This window comes from Lepisosteus platostomus, chromosome 5, assembly GCF_059453375.1.
Source record: "Lepisosteus platostomus isolate fLepPlt1 chromosome 5, fLepPlt1.hap1, whole genome shotgun sequence".
In the NCBI taxonomy this organism is placed as follows: domain Eukaryota; kingdom Metazoa; phylum Chordata; class Actinopteri; order Semionotiformes; family Lepisosteidae; genus Lepisosteus; species Lepisosteus platostomus.
Window position 1 is genome coordinate 1,354,825 of NC_142615.1, and position 19,888 is coordinate 1,374,712.

The 19,888-nt window shown below is 50.4% G+C and overlaps 1 long non-coding RNA gene across 1 annotated transcript; it reads left to right on the forward strand.

Annotated features, from left to right (window-relative positions):
* The first annotated feature begins 8,364 nt into the window (after positions 1 to 8,364).
* LOC148662361 (uncharacterized) lies at positions 8,365 to 13,131 on the forward strand. Its single transcript, XR_015936775.1, has 3 exons — positions 8,365 to 8,499; positions 8,593 to 9,467; positions 12,658 to 13,131. It is a non-coding gene; the product is annotated as an uncharacterized LOC148662361 (long non-coding RNA).
* Positions 13,132 to 19,888: the final 6,757 nt, after the last annotated feature.

Sequence of the window (19,888 nt, forward strand, 5' to 3'; positions counted from 1 at the left end):
TTTCCAGAGGCTGGCAGTGGGAAGACAGGTGTGGATTAGTTGGGATCCATGTTGGATGATCTCTCCTGTATTATTTTCCAGGATGTCCAGATGCTAACAGTGGGAAGATGGCAGGAGACACCATCTAGCCCTTCTTTTCCCCAGTTTTCCAGAGGCTGGTAGTGGGAAGACAGGTGTGGATTAGTTGGGATGCATGTTGGATGATCTCTCCTGTATTTTCCAGGATGTCTAGAGGCTGGCAGTGGGAAGATGGGTTAGATGGCGTCTCCTGCATTCTTTTCCCCAGTTTTCCAGTGACTGAAAGTGGGAAGACGGGTATGAATTAGTTGGGATGCATGTTGGATGATCTCTCCTGTATTTTCCAGGATATCCAGAATCTGACAGTGGGAAGACCGGTATGGATGCAGGTTAGATGGTCTCTCATGTAATCTTTTTCCCTACTTTTCCGTGATGTCCAGATGCTAACAGTGGGAAGATGGGTTAGATGGTGTCTCCTGCCTTATTTTCCCCAGCTTTTTTGAGGCTGGCAGTGGGACAACAGATGTGGATTAGTTGGGATCCATGTTGGATGATCTCTCCTGTATTATGTTCAAGGATGTCCAGAGGCTAACAGTGGGAAGATAGGTTAGATGGTGTCTCCTGCATTCCTTTCCCCAGTTATCCAGAGGCTGATAGTGGGAAGACGGGTATGAATTAGTTGGGATGCATGTTGGATGACTTCTCCTGTATTATTTTCCAGGATGTCCAGAGGCTGACAGTGGGAAGATGGGTTAGATGGTGTCTTCTGCTTTCTTTTCCCCAGTTTTCCAGAGGCTGACAGTGGGAAGACAGGTGTGGATTAGTTGTGATCCATGTTGGGTGGTCTCTCCTGTATTATTTTCCAAGATGTCCAGAGGCTAGCAGTGGGAAGATTGGTTAGATGGTGTCTCCTGCATTCTTTTCCACAGTTTTCCCGAGGCTGGCAGTGGGAAGACAGGTGAGGATTAGTTGGGATGCATGTTGGATGACCTCTCCTGTATTATTTTCCAGGATGTCCAGAGGCTAGCAGTGGGAAGACAGGTATGAATTAGTTGGGATGCATGTTGGATGATCTCTCCTGTATTATTTTCCAGGATGTCTAGAGGCTGACAGTGGGAAGATGGGTTAGATGGCGTCTCCTGCATTCTTTTCCTTAGTTTTCCAGTGACTGAAAGTGGGAGGACGGGTATGGATTAGTTGGGATGCATGTTGGATGGTCTCTCCTGTATTATTTTCCAGGATGTCCAGAGGCTACCAGTGGGAAGATGGGTTAGATGGCGTCTCCTGCATTCTTTTCCCCAGTTTTCCAGTGACTGAAAGTGGGAGGACGGGTATGGATTAGTTGGGATGCATGTTGGATGGTCTCTCCTGTATTATTTTCCAGGATGTCTTGAGGCTGACAGTGGGAAGACAGGTATGAATTAGTTGGGATGCATGTTGGATGGTCTCTCCTGTATTATTTTCTGTGATGTCCAGAGGCTGACAGTGGGAAGACAGGTATGGATTCGTTGGGATGTGAGTTGTATGATCTCTCCTGTAATTTCCAGGATATCCAGAATCTGACAGTGGGAAGACCGGTATGGATGCAGGTTAGATGGTCTCTGATGTAATCTTTTCCCTACTTTCCAGGATGTCCAGTGGCTGGCAGTGGGAAGACAGGTGTGTATTAGTTGGGATGCATGTTGGATGATCTCTCCTGTATTATTTTCCAGGATGTCCAGATGCTAACAGTGGGAAGATGGCAGGAGACGCCATCTAACCCTTCTTTTCCCCAGTTTTCCAGAGGCTGGTAGTGGGAAGACAGGTGTGGATTAGTTGGGATGCATGTTGGATGATCTCTCCTGTATTTTCCAGGATATCCAGAATCTGACAGTGTGAAGACCGGTATGGATGCAGGTTAGACGGTCTCTCATGTAATCTTTTTCCCTACTTTCTGGGATGTCCAGTGGCTGACAGTGGGAAGACAGGTATGGATTAGTTGGGATGTGAGTTGTATGATCTCTCCTGTATTATTTTCCAGGATGTCTAGATGCTAACAGTGGGAAGATGGGTTAGATGGTGTCTCCTGCCTTCTTTTCCCCAGTTTTCCTGAGGCTGACAGTGGGAAGACAGGTATGGATTAGTTGGGATGTGAGTTCCATGATCTCTCCTGTATTATTTTCCAGGATGTCCAGAGGCTGACAGTGGGAAGACAGGTGTGGATTAGTTGGGATGCATGTTGGATGATCCCTCCTGTATCATTTTCCAGGATGTCCAGGAGCTGGCAGTGGGAAGATGGGTTAGATGGTGTCTCCTGCATTCTTTTCCCCAGTTTTCCAGTGACTGAAAGTGGGAAGACGGGTATGGATTAGTTGGGATGCATGTTGGATGATCTCTCCTGTATTATTTTCCAGGATGTCCAGGAGCTGGCAGTGGGAAGACAGGTGTGGAGTAGTTGGGATGCATGTTGTATGATCTCTCCTGTATTGTTTTCCAGGATGTCCAGAGGCTGACAGTGGGAAGATGGGTTAGATGATGTCTCCTGCATTCCTTTCCCCAGTTTTCCTGAGGCTGACAGTGGGAAGACAGGTATGGATTAGTTGGGATGTGAATTCTATGATCTCTCCTGCATTCTTTTCCCCAGTTTTCCAGAGGCTGACAGTGGGAAGACGGGTGTGGATTAGTTGGGATGCATGTTGGATGGTCTCTCCTGTATTATTTTCCAGGATGTCCAGAGGCTGGCAGTGGCAAGACGGGTATGGATTTGTTGGGCTGTGAGTTGTATGATCTCTCCTGTATTTTCCCCAGTTTTCCAGGATGTCCACAGGCTGACAATGGGAAGACTGGTATGGATTAGTTGGGATGTGGGTTGAATGATCTCTCCTGTGTTCTTTTCCCCAGTTTTCCAGGATGTCCGGAGGCTGACAGTGGGAAGACAGGTGTGGACGGGGAGTTGGGAGGGAGGTGAGGAGCTCTCTGCTGTCTGTATTTCTTCCTCTGTGGCGTCTCTCTGCTCGTCTCTTTCTCTCAGTCCAGCTGCATGTGGTCTGTGAAACAGCAGCTTCGCAGTGCTGAGCTGGGATTAGGACCGGTGGGTCGCAGAGTTCAGGGTTTGATTCCAGAGGGGGACACAGCTCTTGTATCCCAGAGACAGGTACTTCAGTTACTGTTCTGATATCATGTTTTATTATAGTGGTGTATTGTTGACAATAGTGTGCTGACGTCTCATGAAGGCTGTACCTTAACACTCGCACTCAGTGACACACTGTGTGCTAAATGCTCACCTGTACTGTGCTTTAGTACTTGAACCTGTGAACAGTTGGTTTACTCAAACAGTGAGCTGACCTCTTGCCTGTACTGTGCTTTAATACTCAACCACACACCTGTGTGCTGAACTAAAACCTTTATTCTGCTTCAGAACTCAAACCTGTGTGCTCAGCTCTCACCTGTACTGTAGTTTAATACTGAGACACACCTGTGTACTGATTCTTCAACTGTACTGTGCTTTAGTAATCAGGGACCAATCAGTGTAGTGAATTATCACCCGATTGAGCTGCATTGATGAAACTTGTGTGAAGAACTCTAATATGTACAGTTGTAACACTCAAACCTCTGTATTGAACTCTGTGCGCTGTACTATTGTACTCCATGACAGATCTGTGTACTGAATTCTCAACTGTACTGAGTTTTAATATTCAATGACAAGCCAGTATTCTGTACCCTTGTAGTGTACTTTAATACTCACACCTGGACTGAATTCACCTGTAATGAATTTTAATTCTCAGACCTGTACTGAACTCTCTCCTACACTGAGCTTTAATATTGTGACACCTGTTTTGAACTGTATTGTTTCGGTATTTGAACCTGAGTGCTTAACTGTTGCCTGTAGTGTGTTGTAGGACTCAAACTTGTATACTGAACTCTTGGCTGTACTGAGCTTTAATACTTAGTGACACCCTTGAGTGTACTGCACTTTAATACTCAAAACTGTACTGAACTCGCCTGTACGGAGCTTTAATGACAAACCAGTATTCTCAGCTCTAGCCTGTAGTCCACTTTTATAATCAAACCTGTGCTGAACTCTCTCCTATAATGCTTAATTTTAATACTCTTTGACGCACCTGTGAGCTGGACTGCATTGTGTTCAAGTATTCGATTCTGAGTGCTGAACTGTTGCCTGCAGTGTTGTAGTAGTAAAAACTCTGTACTGAACTCTCAGCTGTACTGAGCTTGAATACTCTGACACACTTGAGAACTCTAGTATGTACAGTCATACTGAACTCTGTACACTGTACTATAATACTCAGACACATCTGTGTACTGGATTCTCAACTGCACGGCGCTTGAATAATTAATGACTGTGATCAGTGTGTTGTGCTGTTTTAATACTTGATGACAAACGGTGTTCTGAACCCTTGCCTTTAGTGTAATACTGTACTCCATAACCCACCAGTGTGGTGAAGTCTCACCTGTTTAATACTTCGCCTGTAATATGGTCTAATACTCAAACCTGTGTGCTGAACTCATACCTTTCTGAGACCAGGTATTAAATCTTGGTAACAAAATGAATTTTACAGTTTTTGTATTAAGTGCAGCTTTGTGAACGTGCTGTTTGTTGGCCACATCGTTGCTGGTAGATGTGAAACTGCTGGTCTCACCACGAGCGAGAGGGAGAGTTTGTGGAAATCGTCACACAAAAGCAGCCCTTCCTGCTCCCTAGCTGCTGTACACACACATGAAATGGGCTCTCCTAACATCCTTAATCCTTTCTGGTCTTTTTGAAGTGGCGTCTGTATTTCAATCGAAGCCTCACTGTCGCGTGTTTGACTGTTCAGAACAGTTTGACTTTCTGCTGGTCCGCTCCTCTGTTGTGAGAGAGCACTGTCTCCTTCTCCAAGGGATCAGCCAGGAAGGAGACGGGTCACAAACAAGTAGTGTTTGTGGGTAAAACAGTCTTGAAATTGAGCTGTTGAATTCAGTTCACCTGCACTCGTTGCACGCGTTGTTAAAACAAAATTATATAAAACCTGCAAGAATGTCTTTTATGTGTGATTTCCCGTAAACTCGAAAACGAAGAAGTATATTTTAATTGTTTGGCAGGATGCTGTTTGTTTTTTTGCTGTAGTTGGATAAAGCATCTAAGACCATGTAGCCTTATACACATCAATTTAACGTGAATCTAGTAGCGAAAATCTCTTGGTCTAGAGCATGTTTGCAGTACAAGAGGGCTGCTTTTGTGTCTGTTTTGTTGCCTCATTCTGAAATGCTGGCAGTATGGTGTTGCACATTGAAACTTCATCGCTGTTGTGATGTGCAGCCTCCACTTCACATTTGCTAGTTTCATTGTAGTTTGAAATGCACGCATCCTTCCTGATTCAGTATAACTTTCAAAAGTTGTGTTGCAGTTCTCGTTTAATACTCGCAATAACATCTCTATGATGAAGACTCACCTGTACTGAGCTTTAATACTCTGCCCTGTGTACTGAACTCACCTGTACTGAGCTTTCAGACGTATGGGGTAAGTTCTCTTGTACAGTGTATTCTCTTGTTAAACTCGAACCTTCTGCCCTGAGCTCTGCACCTGTACTGTTCTATTCCTCAGCTGCGTGGGCAAAGGTCTCGCATGGTTTCTCTTGTAATACTGAACTTGTTCCTGTCCTGTTGTATTCCTCAGGTGTGTACTGACCTCACCTGTACTGTTCGTTATACTCAGACATGTGTTCTCTGTACCTGTACTGTTATAGTACTCTGATCTCTCACCTGTAGTGTTGTATTCCTCAGATGTGTTTGTATACTGAACTCACCTGTACTGTTATACTCAGATGTGTGTATTAAACTCAACTGTACTGTTTGTAATACTCAGCTGTGTGTACTCTGTACCTGTACTGTTGTAATACTCTGATCTATGTACTTACTTGTACTGTTGTATTTCTCACTATGTATACTGAATTCACCTGTATTATTATACTCAAATGTGTGTATTGAACTCAACTGTCCTGTTTCTTATATTCAGGTGTACTATGTACCTGTACTGTTGTAATACTCTGCTCTATGTATTAACTTGTACTGTTGTATTTCTCAGATGTGTATACTGAACTCACCTGTACTGTTTCTTACACTCTGATCTGTGTACTCACTTGTAGGGATGTAGGCTTTAGAATACAACTTTAGAACTTACCTGTACTGTTTAAAATGCATAGATTTGTATTCTGTACCTGTACTCCTTGTAATATTCTGATCTGTAATGTATTCCTCATGTGCGTATATTGACCTCCTGTACTATATGTAATATCCAGATGTGTGTGTTGAATGGTGTACTTGTATGGTAATTGGATCTGTATTTTCGCCTGTACTGTTTGTAATACCCAGCTGTGTGTACTGAACTCTGCACCTCTACTACAGTGTTACACTAATCTGCACCGTGATCTCTTACTTGTACCGTTGTTTCTTAAGCAGGGATACTGAACTCACCTGGACACGGACAGCTGTATTGAACTCTCGACCTGAGTAACCCTTGTTCTGGTTACTGAACTCTGTACCAGTGCTATTTAATTCCTACATTGGTCTGGAACTCTGAACGTGTTACATGGAGAAGAACGTACTAGACTCTACCCCTGCTCGGTGTAACACTGTTCCCTGGGTACTGAACTCAGCCCCTGTACTTTTGCCTGACTGACTTGTATAAGGACCTCGCTTGTCCTCCATATATCTGCTTCACCCCGGCCTTTTCCTGTGGAAGGCTTAGGGGGACTGTGCTTTCGTTCTCCAGCCTTTGTGCGAGTTTCATCTAGTGTGGTGGTGCACTCTTCATCTGGGCAGGTGTACCAGTGGGATCTGGCTACTGGCCTTGACCGCCATCATCTTGTTCCTGAGCTCGGCCCCTGTCCTTTTGTCACACTCCGATGGCTGTAATACCGTGTACTGAACTTTCCTCCTGTACACTGGTATGAGTCAGATTGGTACTTAATTCTGTATCCTGCTTTATTTCTCTCCTGAACTCTGCTGTAATATTTACACACTGCCCTAGGGTAAGCTTCGTCTAGTACGCTGCCTGAAGAGGCAGTCTGCTGCTCGCCTTCCGCCGGTACTGCTGTCATATTCCTCCCTGTTCAGAACTCGTAATTGGACTGGTCCCTGTTCTGTACTGTAATTCTCAGAGGGGTGGGTTCACAGCCGTGCACGGGACAGACTGGTACACTTCGGCGCTGTCCTAACCCCCTGCTGCAGCTGTGGCCCTGTGCGGCCCTGTGTCCTAACCCCCTGCTGCAGCGGGGGTACTGTGCACCCCTGCGTCCGGACCCCCTGCTGCAGCTGGGGCACTGTGCAGCCCTGTGGCCTCACCTCTGGCCTCCGTTGGGCTGGAATGGTTAAGACGAGGGGCTGTGGTTTTGCCCGTCCTGTGCTTCAATGGTTACACACCGCCGCGCCTGGGGGCTGAACTCAAGCGTGTGGGGCTTCGGACCAGCTCTGCCCGTTTTTCTGCGTTCCCTGATCTCATGGGTGGGACCTTGAGCGAATACACAGTGTGGGTCCCTGCACCCGGCCAGAGCTGTGTCCGTTACTGATGGCCTTCCCAGGGGAACAGGAGGGAGCTGGGGGGGGGGGGTGCAGTAACAGTCTTTCTCCACCAGGGGGCAGTGTCTGGAGGTAGAGGGGCTTGTTCTGTAACAGACAATCTCTGGGACTCGAACATATATTTGTACCACCTCTAAGCCAGTTCCAGACCCCAGTGTACAGATTTATATGACACTGTGTGAAGAAAGGGGTGTGGGGGCGGTAATGTCAGTGTCCATAATGGGATGAGGAAGGGATACAGTCTCTTTCCTCTCTATCACTCCTGACTGCTGCAGGACCTCTCGAACTACATTTCCCAGCAGGCTGTGGGGGGGGGGGGAGGGGATAATGGTGGCCAATGGAATACCTCCCCTGGGTTGATGGGGGGACAGGTGCTGTCAGTTCAAGCCTGCAGGCGGTGTATATAAGGAGGGGGTGCGAGAGTGGAGCTCAGACCCTGCTGGAGCTCCTGCAGAGACACTAGTTCACCCTTTCTCTGTGGCTTTTTGTGGGAAAGATGGCTCGGTTGTAGGGAAGCTGTGATGGAGGGATATATATACACATATTGAGCAAGCGGGCATGTTTTAAATAAAGCAGGAGCTGTCCTACTTTCACAGCAGCTGATTTTTCTCCTTGATTTATATCTCCTTTTACGATTCAGGGGCTAGGACTGCTCTCGGGTGATACCCTGCTTCATGTTGAAACTCGCTCTTCTCCAGTAGCAGAGCAGGCAGAAGGCCTCTCTCCGTGCCCTCCTGCAGAGGGGGCTGGTGTTCCACCTCCCATGGACCGAGAAGAAAGGCAGCAGGAGTGGTTTGTTCAGCTGTGGGCACCAGTCAACAGGATGGCAGCTGCTGTGCTTCTTGGTGTGCTGGTCTTACAGGGATCTGGAGTGGAAGGGCGCTGGTGGGCCTGTGGTAATTCACACCTGCTCCCAGTGGGATCAGGGTCAGTTATACAGTTAGCTGTTCTGACCTCCTGCCCAGCAGAGTCTCTGACTGACCGGGAGCTAAACCCAGTAGTTTTCCCATCTTTTTTCAGCTCAGGGGACAAGAGACCTGTGCTGGGCCAGTGTCCAACTGACAGCCCAGGACAGGTGGACAGCTCTCAGGACAGACACTCGCAGCCACAAAGTAAAGAAACGGGACTCTTTATTCACAGTTTGAGATGAAGCGTTCCAGAAACCACAAGACAAACCTCTAGTTCTTCTCCCAACTGTAGCTAGACGTGCAGTCGGCTTCCCCAGGCCTCTGTGAAGACAAGTCAGACTCCCAGCTCCCAGGCTCAGCAGTCAGACCTCCTCCCCCGACAGCTCAGCTCTGCAGCTCTTCCCTCCTGCTCTGCTCAGCACAACTGCTCTCTGTCCCCAGCAGCACCAGACTGAAGGCCTCCCCTCCTGCCTTTTAACTGTCTCCCCACCAATCGTCTTCCACCAATTAGGCAGGTGATTATAGGCTGCAGGTTGTTCTCCTGGGCCTCGTTGGGGATGATCCCCTATAAAACTCAGACTGTTAAACGAGGGCAGGAGCTTGTTTTGGGTCTCAGGCTTAATCTTGCTGGATGTCCTACAGGCTCCTCTGTGTTGGGGCTCAGTTGTTCCTAAAATCAATAAAAATAAAAGTGTAATTATGTGAATATTTGTGCAAATTAAATGAAAACCAAGCATCTTGTTTTCTACAGGTTTTGATCCCACAGCCTCTGTGTTAGAAGCCCAGAGCTCTTCCACTGAGCCACAGCATCTCTGTGAGTCTGGGGCTCCTGTGTGCTCTTGGCCTTCCCAGCTCAGGGTTCGAGACTGAGGGATAAAAGACAGACCGAATGAGCTCTCCTTCAGGACAGGAGCCAGTGGAGGAGTGGAGATGGTGCTGAGTTCCTGAGCACAAGGTTGTGGGTTCAAGTCCTGGCTGAGAGCTGAGGTGAATTTGCAGTGTGATCCTCCCCAGCAGTGAGAGAGTGAGAAGTAAAAGCCCACAGCCCTTGTCTTTATTTATCAGTGTGTTACTGTCCACAAGAATTAAATTAACAAAAGCTCCAGGTCCTTCCAGGATTTGAACTCACAACCTCCAGGCAGAAGTCCAGAGCTCTTCCCCTGAGCCACAGTGTGTCTTTGTAGGTGTGGGGCTCCTGTGGGCTCTTGATCTCTTCCCAGTTCAGGGCTGAAACGGAGGGATAAGAGACAGACCGAATCCCTCTCTGCTCCGGGCAGCAGACGGAGGAGTGGAGACAGTGCTGGGCTCATGACCGCAAGGTTGTGGGTTCAAATCCTGGCCGGTCCCTGGTAAGTATCACCCAGGTAAGTATCCAAGGTAAGTATGTGGGCTGGGTAGACAGGAGGGGTAGACAGGGCTAGGCAGGAGGGTGGGACAGTCAGGTTGAGAGGGTGGGGTAGGTAGGACAGGCAGGGCCAGGTAGTGCAGGTAGGAGGAGGGTGGGGTAGACAGGCCCAGCTAGCAGGTGGGGGCAGGTCAGCTGAGAGAGGACAGGCAGGGCTGGGAGGTGCAGGCAGGGGGTTAGGTAGAGGGGGTAGATAGGGCTAGGAGAGGTAGACAGGTTCAGGCAGCAGGAGGTGGGTGGGATAGGCAGGACCAGGTAGGGTAGAATAGCACAGGGGGTTAGGTAGAGTTGGGAGGGGCAGGCAGGGTCAGGTAGACAGGAGGTGGCCTGGGCTGAGGAGGAGAGAGTAAGAGAAGGAGCAGAGAGGAGCCCAGGCCATAAGGGGGGGTTAGGGTAGGTAGAGTAGAGAGGAGGGTGAGGTAGGAGGTGGCCTGGGCTGAGGAGGAGAGAGTAAGAGAAGGAGCAGAGAGGGGCCCAGGCCACAGGGGGGTCAGATAGGGGGGGGTTAGGGTAGGTAGAGTAGAGAGGAGGGTCAGGTGAGGTAGGAGGTGGCCTGGGCTGAGGAGGAGAGAGTAAGAGAAGGAGCAGAGAGGGGCCCAGGCCACAGGGGGGTCAGATAGGGGGGGGTTAGGGTAGGTAGAGTAGAGAGGAGGGTCAGGTGAGGTAGGAGGTGGCCTGGGCTGAGGAGGAGAGAGTAAGAGAAGGAGCAGAGAGGGGCCCAGGCCACAGGGGGGTCAGATAGGGGGGGGTTAGGGTAGGTAGAGTAGAGAGGAGGGTCAGGTGAGGTAGGAGGTGGCCTGGGCTGAGGAGGAGAGAGTAAGAGAAGGAGCAGAGAGGGGCCCAGGCCACAGGGGGGTCAGATAGGGGGGGGTTAGGGTAGGTAGAGTAGAGAGGAGGGTCAGGTGAGGTAGGAGGTGGCCTGGGCTGAGGAGGAGAGAGTAAGAGGAGGAGCCCGGGGTAGAGGAGGCAGGCAGGAGGAGGTGGGTGGGGTAGGCAGGAGCAGGTAGAATAGGGGGTGGGGTAGGTGGTGGTGGAGGAGGATGAGGAGGAGGGGTGTTGACAGGTAGGGGGAGAAGAGGTGGGAGGGTGGGCTGATGTTTTTTCATTCCTCCCCCCCCCCCCCCCCATTAGTATCTAGTGTCTTTATTTATATATATAAATAAATAGTATTTAATATTACAGGTACTAGATACTAATTTATATATATATAGACACTAGATACTAATGGGGGGGGGGGGGGGGGGGGGAGGAATGAAAAAACATCAGCCCACCCTCCCACCTCTTCTCCCCCTACCTGTCAACACCCCTCCTCCTCATCCTCCTCCACCACCACCTACCCCACCCCCTATTCTACCTGCTCCTGCCTACCCCACCCACCTCCTCCTGCCTGCCTCTCCTAGCCCTGCCTATCTGACCCCCCCCATGGCCTGGGCTCCTCTCTGCTCCTTCTCTTACTCTCTCCTCCTCAGCCCAGGCCACCTCCTACCTCACCTGACCCTCCTCTCTACTCTACCTACCCTAACCCCCCCCTATCTGACCCCCCTGTGGCCTGGGCTCCTCTCTGCTCCTTCTCTTACTCTCTCCTCCTCAGCCCAGGCCACCTCCTGCCTCACCTGACCCTCCTCTCTACTCTACCTACCCTAACCCCCCCCTCTCTGACCCCCCTGTGGCCTGGGCTCCTCTCTGCTCCTTCTCTTACTCTCTCCTCCTCAGCCCAGGCCACCTCCTGTCTACCTGACCCTGCCTGCCCCTCCCAACTCTACCTAACCCCCTGTGCTATTCTACCCTACCTGGTCCTGCCTATCCCACCCACCTCCTGCTGCCTGAACCTGTCTACCTCTCCTAGCCCTATCTACCCCCTCTACCTAACCCCCTGCCTGCACCTCCCAGCCCTGCCTGTCCTCTCTCAGCTGACCTGCCCCCACCTGCTAGCTGGGCCTGTCTACCCCACCCTCCTCCTACCTGCACTACCTGGCCCTGCCTGTCCTACCTACCCCACCCTCTCAACCTGACTGTCCCACCCTCCTGCCTAGCCCTGTCTACCCCTCCTGTCTACCCAGCCCACATACTTACCTTGGATACTCACCTGGGCGATACTTACCAGGGACCGGCCAGGATTTGAACCCACAACCTTGCGGTCATGAGCCCAGCACCGTCTCCACTCCTCCATCTGCTGCCCGGAGCGGAGAGGGATTCGGTCTGTCTCTTATCCCTCCGTTTCAGCCCTGAACTGGGAAGAAGACCAAGAGCCCACAGGAGCCCCACACCTACAAAGACATGCTGTGGCTCAGGGGAAGAGCTCTGGACTTCTGCCTGGAGGTTGTGGGTTCAAATCCTGGAAGGACCTGGAGCTTTTGTTAATTTAATTCTTGTGAACAGTAACACACTGATAAATAAAGACACAAGGGCTGTGGGCTTTTACTTCTCACTCTCTCACTGCTGGGGAGGATCACACTGCAAATTCACCTCAGCTCTCAGCCAGGACTTGAACCCACAACCTTGTGCTTAGGAGCTCAGCACCATCTCCACTCCTCCACTGGCTCCTGTCCTGAAGGAGAGCTCATTCGGTCTGTCTTTTATCCCTCAGTCTCGAACCCTGAGCTGGGAAGGCCAAGAGCACACAGGAGCCCCAGATACATAAAGATGCTGTGGCTCAGTGGAAGAGCTCTGGGCTTCTAACACAGAGGCTGTGGGATCAAAACCTGTAGAAAACAAGATGCTTGATTTCATTTAATATTCACATAATTACACTTTTATTTTTATTGATTTTAGGAACAACTGAGCCCCAACACAGAGGAGCCTGTAGGACATCCAGCAAGATTAATCCTGAGACCCAAAACAAGCTCCAGTCCTCGTTTAACAGTCTGATTTTTATATGGGATCATCCCCAACGAGGCCCAGGAGAACAACCTGCAGCCTATAATCACCTGCCTAATTGGTGGAAGACGATTGGTGGGGAGACAGTTAAAAGGCAGGAGGGGAGGCCTTCAGTCTGGTGCTGCTGGGGACAGAGAGCAGTTGTGCTGAGCAGAGCAGGAGGGAAGAGCTGCAGAGCTGAGCTGTGTCGGGGGAGGAGGTCTGACTGCTAAGCCTGGGAGCTGGGAGCTGGGAGTCTGACTTGTCTTCACAGAGGCCTGGGGAAGCCGACTGCACGTCTAGCTACAGTTGGGAGAAGAACTAGAGGTTTGTCTTGTGGTTTCTGGAACGCTTCATCTTGATCTGTGAATAAAGAGCCCTGTTTCCTTACCTTGTGGCTGTGAGTGTCTGTCCTGAGAGCTGTCCAGCTGGGCTGGGGTTGGAGGTGGGTGGGGGGTCAGATGAGCTGGATGCTGGGGCAGGGACAATCGTCCTGTACTCTCTGAGTTGAAACAGGTGGAAGAACTGCTGGTCAGCCAGACACCCCACTGCCCCAGCGGATAGGGGCCTTCCTCGCCAGCTCACCACCAACCAGGAGCACCCCCTCCTCCTCCTCGTCCCTGTGGCCCTGGAGTTACAGAAGCACCTCCTCCTCCCCTTCCGCTGAGGGAGAGGAGAGCTGGGTGGGGTGGAGGAGTCTGTCAGCTCCTGACCAATCACCAGTCCCCCCACCTGGTCACCTGACTGGAGCGAGCAGGTCTTCCTGGTTAATGTAGTTCTGACCAGAGAAACATTAACACAGACTCCAAAGAGTGGAACAGGAGACAGCAGGACAGCTCGCCTTTTGAGAACAGCCCAGCGTGTTCATCCCTCTCCCTTCATCACAGACAGCCCCACTGAAAGAGTGAACTAGTACCTCTCCCCTCCAGCAGGCTCTGAGCTCCACTCTCTCACCCCCTCATTATATACACTGGCTGCAGGCTTGAACGGACGGCGCCTGTGCCTTATCAACCCAGGGGAGGCATCCTATTGGCCACCATTATTCCCCCCCCCCCCAAGGCCTGCTGGGAAATGTAGTTCATGATAGTCCCACACCGAGAAAGATGGCAGGGGCGTCATGTATCCCACCTTCAGCCCCTTATAGAGACCCTGTGACAGCAGCCTATCGTGCTTTGCTCCGTGTAGTATGAATCTGTACAGGCTGGAGTGGACCAGCACTGGGCGGGACCTGGAAGCCATATGCTCCAGCTGTGCCAGATGCCCCTGCAGCTGCCCACTGAAAGCTCCCAGCTTGAGCGCAGCAGAGGGGAGACTTCTGGGAGGAGAGCTGAGGCTGCTGCAGGGAGAGGTGTTAGTGGGGCCAGCAGGGGGCGCTCTCACCCAGCTCCCAGTACGCTGGAGCACAGTAGTGTGATCCTGGCAGAGAGACTCCTGGGAGAGCCGAAGCTGCTGGGGGTAGTGTGTGGGGGGTGGGAGGGGAACAGGGGACACTCTCACCCAGGTCCCAGCCCCCTGGCACCCTAGCCCTGTGATCCTGGCCAGTACCTGCAGGGGAGACTCCTGGGAGTGCCGAGGCTGCTGCTGCTGGCCCTGCTCAGAGTGACAGAGACCCGCTGGTGTGGTAAAAGGCGCCATCCTTTAACTGAGACGTAAAACCAAGGGCAGGGGGGTGCCTCACTTGAGAAAAGGAGGTGTGAGGCAGAGGTAAACCACATTACCCCCATCCGGGCCCTACTAACCCCACTGGCTGCAGTACTGCTCTCCTGTGCCCTGCGCGCTGGTGGGGCTGTGTGCATGGAGAGGGAGGGAGGCACCAGCACCTGTGATGAGCATGGTGTGTAATACCAGTCTGTTCCTATTAATATGATGGTGCAGGCTGGCGCTCAGGAACAGCAACAGGACGAAACACACAATGGCTGGTGAGGCCCAGTAATAACACACCTACACCTCCCATCTCGTGCAGGAAGACAGCCCACAACACACTCCCACCCACTCTTTTCAATAACCACACCCCTGCTTACAGCAGTAAATCCAACCCGTTCGATTAACGGTGGTAGAAGAGAGGGTCAGTGTGCTATTACACAACCCTGAGGAAAGTTGAGCACAGGCCTGGGGCTAGGTGCAAATATAAACACCAAGGACAAGGGACACTTTAGTAACACTTACACCTGTGTACACTCAAGACAGGAGTAGAGCACAGCACAAAGCATTGAGAGTGACAACAGTACAGAGGAGAGCCCAGCACGCTAGAGTTAGTGTTATACCTGTACAGAACTGAACACAGGTTTCATTATTACAACAGTACAGAGGAGAGTCCAGCACACTGGGGTCAGTGTTACACCAGTACAGAGCTCAACACAGGTTTGATTACAACAGTACAGAGGAGTGTCCAGCACACTGGGGGCAGTGTTACACCAGTACAGAGCTCAACACAGGTTTGATTATTACAACAGTACAGAGGAGAGTCCAGCACACTGGGGGCAGTGTTACACCAGTACAGAGCTCAACACAGGTTTGATTACAACAGTACAGAGGAGAGTCCAGCACACTGGGGTCAGTGTTACACCAGTACAGAGCTCAACACAGGTTTGATTATTACAACAGTACAGAGGAGAGCCCAGCACACTGGGGGCAGTGTTACACCAGTACAGAGCTCAACACAGGTTTGATTATTACAACAGTACAGAGGAGAGCCCAGCACACTGGGGGCAGTGTTACACCAGTACAGAGATTAACACAGGTTTCAGTATTACAACAGTACAGAGGAGAGCCCAGCACACTGGGGTCAGTGTTACACCAGTACAGAGATTAACACAGGTTTGATTATTACAACAGTACAGAGGAGAGCCCAGCACACTGGGGTCAGTGTTACAACAATACAGAACTCAACACAGGTTTGATTATTACAACAGTACAGAGGAGAGTCCAGCACACTGGGGTCAGTGTTACAACAATACAGAACTCAACACAGGTTTGATTATTACAACAGTACAGAGGAGAGCCCAGCACACTGGGGGCAGTGTTACACCAGTACAGAGCTCAACACAGGTTTGATTATTACAACAGTACAGAGGAGAGCCCAGCACACTGGGGGCAGTGTTACACCAGTACAGAGCTCAACACAGGTTTGATTATTACAACAGTACAGAGGAGTGTCCAGCACACTGGGGTCAGTGTTACACCAGTACAGAGCTCAACACAGGTTTGATTATTACAACAGTACAGAGGAGAGCCCAGCACACTGGGGTCAGTGTTACAACAGTATAGAGCTCAACACAGGTTTGATTATTACAACAGTACAGAGGAGAGTCCAGCACACTGGGGTCAGTGTTACAACAATACAGAACTCAACACAGGTTTGATTATTACAACAGTACAGAGGAGAGTCCAGCACACTGGGGGCAGTGTTACACCAGTACAGAGCTCAACACAGGTTTGATTATTACAACAGTACAGAGGAGAGTCCAGCACAGTGGGTCAGTGTTACACCAGTACAGAGCTCAACACAGGTTTGATTATTACAACAGTACAGAGGAGAGTCCAGCACACTGGGGTCAGTGTTACACCAGTACAGAGCTCAACACAGGTTTGATTATTACAACAGTACAGAGGAGAGTCCAGCACACTGGGGTCAGTGTTACACCAGTACAGAGCTCAACACAGGTTTGATTATTACAACAGTACAGAGGAGAGCCCAGCACACTGGGGTCAGTGTTACACCAGTACAGAACTCAACACAGGTTTGATTATTACAACAGTACAGAGGAGTGTCCAGCACACTGGGGTCAGTGTTACACCAGTACAGAGCTCAACACAGGTTTCATTATTACAACAGTACAGAGGAGAGTCCAGCACACTGGGGGCAGTGTTACACCAGTACAGAGCTCAACAAGTTTGATTATTACAACAGTACAGAGGAGAGCCCAGCACAGTGGGTCAGTGTTACACCAGTACAGAGCTCAACACAGGTTTCATTATTACAACAGTACAGAGGAGAGTCCAGCACACTGGGGTCAGTGTTACAACAATACAGAACTCAACACAGGTTTCATTATTACAACAGTACAGAGGAGAGCCCAGCACACTGGGGTCAGTGTTACACCAGTACAGAGCTCAACACAGGTTTGATTATTACAACAGTACAGAGGAGAGTCCAGCACACTGGGGGCAGTGTTACACCAGTACAGAGATTAACACAGGTTTCATTATTACAACAGTACAGAGGAGTGTCCAGCACACTGGGGGCAGTGTTACACCAGTACAGAGCTCAACACAGGTTTCATTATTACAACAGTACAGAGGAGAGTCCAGCACACTGGGGGCAGTGTTACACCAGTACAGAGCTCAACACAGGTTTGATTATTACAACAGTACAGAGGAGAGTCCAGCACACTGGGGGCAGTGTTACACCAGTACAGAGATTAACACAGGTTTCATTATTACAACAGTACAGAGGAGTGTCCAGCACACTGGGGGCAGTGTTACACCAGTACAGAGCTCAACACAGGTTTCATTATTACAACAGTACAGAGGAGAGCCCAGCACACTGGGGTCAGTGTTACACCAGTACAGAGATTAACACAGGTTTGATTATTACAACAGTACAGAGGAGAGTCCAGCACACTGGGGGCAGTGTTACAACAATACAGAACTCAACACAGGTTTCATTATTACAACAGTACAGGCGAGAGTTTAACAGGTTTGAGTGTTAAAGCTCTTCACAGTCAAGACTTCAGCAGGCTGGTGTATCAGTGTGAGCATTAAAAAAGCACCAGGGAGAGTTCAGCACACCACTTGGTCATTGAGAATTGAAGCTCGGCGCAGGAGAGAGCTCAGCACACAGGTGTGGCAGTAAGTACTCAAGTTCAGTCCAGCTGTGAGTATTAAGGTACACTACGAGGGCTCAGGATACTGGTTTGTCTGTGAGTATTAAATCTCAGTACAGAAAACTGATCTGTCATTAATTAAAGGACAGTACAGTCGAAAATTCAGCATCATTGAGTATTAAAGCTCAGTACAGGAGAGAGTCCAGCACACAACTCTTAGTAGCACACAGTACAGGTGAGAGTTCAGTAGAAAGATAGAGACCTAACAAAGGGAAGAGTTCAGAACAGTGGTTTCAGTATTAACGAACAGTTCAAGGGAGAGTTTTGGACACAGGCCAACCATTACAACACACTACAATCAAGCGTTCAACACACAGGTCTGTCACTGAGTGTTAAAGCTCAGTGCAGGAGAGTCCAGCACACAGATTGGAGTATTCAAGTACAGTACAGGCGAGTTCAGTACAGGTTTGCGTTTTACAACTGTACAAGTCAGAGTTCTTCACACCCGGTGCGTCAAAGCACAGTACAGCTGAGAGTTTAGTAGTACTCAAACTTGTGTACAACACTACAGGTGACAGTTCAGCACTGAGATTCTAATACTAAAGCATAATACAGTTCAGTCCACAGGTTTGAGACTTCAATTTCACTACAGATGAGGGTTCAGAAAACTGGTTTGCCACTAAATCTTAAAGCTCAGCACAGGTTTGAGAATTCAAGTTCACTACAGGCGAGTTCAGTCCAGATGTGAGTATTACAGCACACTACAAGGGTTCAGAAAACCGGCTTGTCAATTGAGTATTAAAACTCAGTACAGCACACTGATCTGTATTATTAAAGGGCAGTACAGTAGAGAATTCACTATTATAGTCCAGTGCACCGTTCAGTATTTGAGTATTAAAGCACACAGCACACAGGTGAGTCACGGAGTATTAAAGCTCAGTACAGGTAAGGGTATTGGGAAGGTCACACTGACAGCAGAGAGCACAGCCTGGGCACTGGGGGAAACACGAGACTCACAGTCACCTCCAGTCAGAGCTCGGCACTTTGCTTGTTAACAGTCCAAATAGCTCGGCTCTGTCCAAGAGCACGGATACCGACGAATCTGCGCGCACACACACACACACACTGTATTCAACACCCTACCAACCCGATCAGTGAATCCAGGAAGCACAAGACAGACGAGATTTCGGCACACAGATCTGAGTGTTGAAGCCGAGTACAGGCAAGAGTTCAGCACAGACAGACGGGTGAAGAATCCGGCAAACGTGTCGGAGAACTTACGCTCAGTCCAAGGGAGAGTTCAGCCCACAAACCTGAGTATCGCAGCAGCGTGGCGAGGGTTCAGCAGGCATCTACTGGCCACGGTGGTCTCTCTTGTAGGGGTACAACAGACTCTCTCACGCACACACCGCCCTCTGGTGGAGAAATACTGGTACTGCACCTCGGCTCCCTCACTCGGAAGGAAACGCGACGCAGAGATTTAAAACACACGGGAAGACGGACAAACCTCAGACCCTTCGACCCCGCCAGAGCAGGCAGGAGAGGCTTCCAGTCGCCGGGTTAGGATCCTGGCCGACAGAGTTCAGCCCTGCTCAGCCCGCGCCTCTGGGTGGGTTGGTATCCTCCGTCAGACCGCGGGGACTGACGTCACTCCCCGGCCCTGTAGGAGGCGTCGTCGGCAGGACCGGTCAGCGGCCTCGAGACATCGGACATCAGCAGCCAGCGGTTTAGCAAAGGAACCAGAGATTGAACTTACCTGGAGGGGTCAGTCAGTGTGTGCGTGTCCAGTCCTGGAGGGGTCAGTCAGTGTGTGTGTGTCCAGTCCTGGTCCTGGAGGGGTCAGTGTGTGTGTCCAGTCCTGGTCCTGGAGGGGTCAGTGTGTGTGTCCAGTCCTGGTCCTGGAGGGATCAGTCAGCGTGTCCAGCCCTGGTCCTGGAGGGGTCACTCAGTCAGCGTGTCCAGCCCTGGTCCTGGAGGGGTCACTCAGTCAGCGTGTCCAGCCCTGGTCCTGGAGGGGTCAGTCAGTCAGTGTGTCCAGCCCTGGTCCTGGAGGGGTCAGTCAGTGTGTCTGCAGCAGGACTGTCCAATCCTGGTCCTGGAGGGGTCAGTCAGTGTGTCCAGCCCTGGTCCTGGAGGGGTCAGTCAGTGTGTCTGCAGCAGGACTGTCCAGTCCTGGTCCTGGAGGGCTCAGTCAGTCAGTGTGTGTCCAGCCCTGGTCCTGGAGGGGTCAGTCAGTTCTGAGAGGCACAGCGGTGTGACACTGAAACAGGGGGTCTCAGTACTGACCAGTGAGAGGTCTGGGGGACACCGTGGCAGCAGGC